This window comes from Elephantulus edwardii, unplaced genomic scaffold (assembly GCF_000299155.1).
Source record: "Elephantulus edwardii isolate Elephantulus edwardi_28Jun2011 unplaced genomic scaffold, EleEdw1.0 scaffold00205, whole genome shotgun sequence".
Taxonomy (NCBI): Eukaryota; Metazoa; Chordata; class Mammalia; order Macroscelidea; family Macroscelididae; genus Elephantulus; species Elephantulus edwardii.
In genome coordinates this window covers 2,335,634-2,340,430 of record NW_006399955.1, presented here as the reverse complement: position 1 = coordinate 2,340,430, position 4,797 = coordinate 2,335,634, and positions in this window count along the sequence as shown.

The following is a 4,797-nucleotide window of genomic DNA, read 5'->3' as shown; positions in this document are numbered from 1 at the left end:
TTTTGACTGTGTGGATCACAACAAGCTATGGCTGACTCTGGGAAGAATGGGAATCCCAGAACATTTGATTGTGCTAATGTGAAACCTATACTTGGACCAAGAGGCATTCACCAGAACAGAACAGGGAGACATTGGATGGTTCAAAATCAAGAAAGGGGTCCGTCAGGGATATATTTTGTCTTCACATCTTTTCAATCTGTATGTAGAACAGATCATCCAAGACCCTGGGCTGTAGGAGGAGGAATGTGGCATCAGGATTGGTGGAAGAATCATCAATAACCTGTATTATGCAGATGACACAACCCTGCTTGCTGAAACTGAGGAGAACCTGAAGCACTTGCTGCAGAAGGTAAAGGACTGCAATCTTCAATATAGATTGAAGCTCAATATAAAGAAAATAAAGATTCTCAACACTGGACCAATTGGCAGCATCAGTATGGATGGTGAAGAGATTGAGACAGTTAAACAGTTTTCGTTTACTTGGTTCCGCAGTCAACAGTCTCGGTAACAGCAGTCAGGAAATCAGGAGATGAATTGCATTGGGAAAGTCAGCAGTGAGGGACCTCTCAAGAGTACTGAAGTGCTACAACGTCAGGCTGGAGACTAAGGTGCGCCTGATCCAGGCTATAGTCTTTGCAATTACGTGCTATACATAGGAGAGTTGGACAGTGAATAGGGATGATAGAAAGAGAATTGATGCCTTTGAGTTGTGGTGCTGGAGAAGAGTGCTGAATATACCATGAACTGCCAGGAGAACAAACAGGTTTGTCCTGGAGAGGGTGAAGCCAGAATATTCACTGGTTTCAAGAATTCTGAAGCTTTTCTGACATACTTTGAGCATGTTGCAAGGAGGGACTTGTCCTTTAAGAGGGACATCATGTTTGGGAGAGTGGAGGGACGGTGGCAGGAAAAGAAGACCCTTGATGAGATGGATTGATTCTATGAGTGGAGTGGTGGAAATGAATGTATTTGAGACAGTGAGGTTGGCACAGGATAGAACGGTGTTTAGGGCTTTCGTACATAGAGTCACTATGAGTCGCAAACAACTTGATGGCACATAACAACAACAACAACAACAACATTTTATCTTCCAATTATTAATGTATGTTTTAAATTATTTCTCCAAATGTTTTGAGTATTCTGCTATATGATGAACTCTATGTGTGGTAATGTATTTAACAATGTTTCTCTGCAATCTATGGGGTTTTCCAAGACCTATCATTTCAGTCTATCATAATTGGTCGGTCAGCTCCACTGAAACCTTTCTTTGGGACCAATGTATTCATCTCCAGATAATGTAGAACTTGGTCTTAAAAACCATGCAACAATGACTTTAAAAAACCCACAAAAACAAAATAAACACAGATTAAAAAATCCCATGCTGACATTTGGAAAGCAATTGCAAATCGATTTATCTGTACAGTTACATTTTGATATTTAATTAGCTGTATCAATATGCACTTTAATAACCAAATCTGAAGTTTTTTTAAAGTTAAATTTTTCAAGTTTTGAAAAATGTGTATACTCATAAATTGAACAAATATACAGAGAAAAAAATTATCAACATAGAAAGTTTCTGAACTTTACAAACAACCCATTCATTGTAGGTAAATATTGAACTTATTTTGGCTCTGTATCGATTTTGTTGTAATGAACAAAATGATATTTGTCTTGCTTTGTGATATATAATGTCTGAGATATTAACTAGACTTTCTATATTCATGAGCAAGTTTCATATTTTCTATAAGATCTAAATGTATAAGAACATGATTCTTCTATATGTGGTATACAAATCTATATAAAGAATCTTTTAATCTGTCTCCATATCGTTGTCATTGGTCTTGTTGTGTGCTGTCATGTAGCCTGAAACTCATAATGACGCTATGTACAACAGCCCTAAACACTGTTCCATCCTTTGCCAATCTTATTGTCTCTGACACACCTATCCTCATTATCCCAGTCACTGGGGGTCCCTCAACTCTCCCAAGCATGAGGTCCCTTCCCGAGGACTGATTCCGCCTTATAACATATCCAAAGTATGTCAGATGAAGCTTCAAAATCCTAGCGCATCCAAGGACCAGCCTAGCTTCACCCTCTCCAGAAAGAACTAGTTTGTTCTCTTAGCAGTCCATGGTATATGCTATAGTATTCTGTAGCACCACAGATCAAAGGCATCAATTCTGCTTCTATCCTTTCTAGTCCTTGTTCAGCTTTCTGATATATAACAAGTAATTGCAAAGACCATGGCCTGGATCAGGCACACCTTAGTCTCCAGATTGACATCATTGTTCTTCAGTACTTTGGAGAGGTCTCTGACAGCAAACTTTCCCGGTGCAATTTGTCTTCTAATTTCCTGGTTGCTGGTACCAAGAGGGTTAATTGTAGAGCCCAGCAAACTGAAGCCGTTAAAAATCTCAATCTCTTCACTATTCATCATGGTGCTGCCAATTGGCCCAGTGCTGAGAATCTCTGTTTTCTTGATGTTGATCTTCAATACATATTGAACCCTGCATTCCTTGACTTTCTGCAGCAAGTGCTTGAGGTTCTCCTCAGTTTCAGTAAGCAGGGTTGTGTCATCTGCATAATGCAGATTGTTGATGGGTCTTGCTCCAGTCTTGATGCCACATTTCTCCTCATAGACCCCAGCCTCCTGAATAATCTATTCTGCATTTGGATTGAAAAGATATGTTGATAAGACACATCCTTGGTGCACACCCTTTTCAATTCTGAAGAGTGTTTCTTTGCTCTATTCTGATGACTGCCTCCTGGTCCAAGTATAGGTTTTTTTATAAGCACAATCAAGAGTTCTGGGATTCCCATTCTTATCAAAGTCAGCCACAGTTTGTTGTGGTCCACACAGTCAAATGCCTTTGCATAGTCAATGAAACACAGATTAGCATTCCTGTGGTACTCTCTGCTTTTAGCCAAGATCCATCTAACATTAGCCATACTATCCCTAGTACCATGGCCTCCTCTAAACCCAGCCTGCACTTCAGGCAGTTCTCTGTTGATGTTCTGTTCCAGTCGTTTTTGGATAATCCTCAGCAGACTCTTGCTTGCACGTGATATCAATGATACCGTTCTATAATGTCCACACTCTGTTAGATCACCTCTCTTTGGAATGGGAATAGAGATCTCTTCTAGTCAGTTGGCCAGGTGGATGTTCTCCAGATTTCTTGGCATATCTTGGTGAGCACATCCAGGACAATTTCTGTTTGTTGAAATATGTCATTTGTTATGCCATCAATTACTGAGGGCTTGTTTATTGCCAATTCTTTCAGAGCAGCTTGAATTTCTTCCTTCATCACCACGGGTTCTTCCTTATACATTGTTTCATAAAATTCTTCTGTGTTCACATAGTTATTAGAGATCACTTATTTCAATTAAATTTCATATGGTTTTGCTATGAAAGAAATTGTATTCGGTAATATGAAAATTATTAAGTTCTAAAATAGCAATAGCTATTAAGATAGTGATTGAGTACCACTTGAGTTTGCAATAATACAATGCATTTAGGGTTGGTTTGTATTTTTCTTATCTAATTTTAGCTGATTAATAACATCTCTAAATAAAATTGCATAGCAAAAAGAATTTAAGTATAAAATAATTTAGATCAATTGACATAATAATGAAAACATATGTAAATATTTATTTCAAGATAGTAAATATTTAAGGTGCAAAAGCATTGCTTTGACTAGTAGTTATTTTTCTGGATAAAAATAACATTCCTTAAGTTTAATACCTACTTTTTATATACATATAAGTCATGCATTGTTGCCTAAGGTGTTAATTAATATTAAGAAGAATTGCACTATACTAAAAACCACTTAACCACATTATACCTAATGTGATAAAACCCCTCCAAAATTAGTTAAATATGTAAATGTTCATATAGTAAGAAGTAAAGATAATTAAAATTATTTTCTAGTACCAATACGAATAGTGTTTGATATATCTTTTCTACTAAGTATTTTGAAGAAGACATATTTCACTTAGCATCGTATCTAATAGAAAACCATATTTTTAAGCTATAGTGGCTATGCAGTTCTAGAGCTAGAAATTCAGTGGTCTTGCATGTGTGTTTTTATAGTACTATGGTTTTCAAACCTCCTGGAAAAGATGTTTTTAAAGTAAGCTATAAGTTATTGGTATGAAGAAACACCTGGCTTTTCCTTTTTTTTTTTCTAATTTATAACCATTTGACATCACACAATCAATTTTCAAGGAAGAAGCCCACTGCTGAGTAAGCCAACTTTGAAATAATGGAACAGTTTGAACACTATTTTCTGGCTCAATCCAATTTGCAGTACATATATTTCCCACTGCTCACGGAATTCTATTTTTACATTCTTTTGTTTTTTTCCCCCCTTTTATCTTTGAACACTATTTTCCCCATTTTTGTTCTTTGTATGGAAAATTTGCACAAATGGATTAATTTTCTCAATCAATAGCTAAATGATGAATTGTTTTGTAATCGTGGCCACAATCTCCACAATGTGTTAACACTCTTCATGAAACACATTCTTCAGGCAGTTTGTTTTATAGTCTCACCTAACCTTTGGCAGTGTCTCCAATTTCAAATTAGAAGGATATTTTCAGTGCAACAGTTTCTAGGGTTTTTCTAGGCGATCCGAACTGTAAGGTTGGTGACTTTTAATCCTTGGCCCTAGGGCCTGTCTTTCATTGTTTTTGTTCAGACATTCCTCTAGGTCATATAGCCCTGGTGTACAAGTTGCTGTCCCGAGGTCACTTGTGGTTACTGTGAGGCTGAACACTGTGACACGGATGTGTCAAATG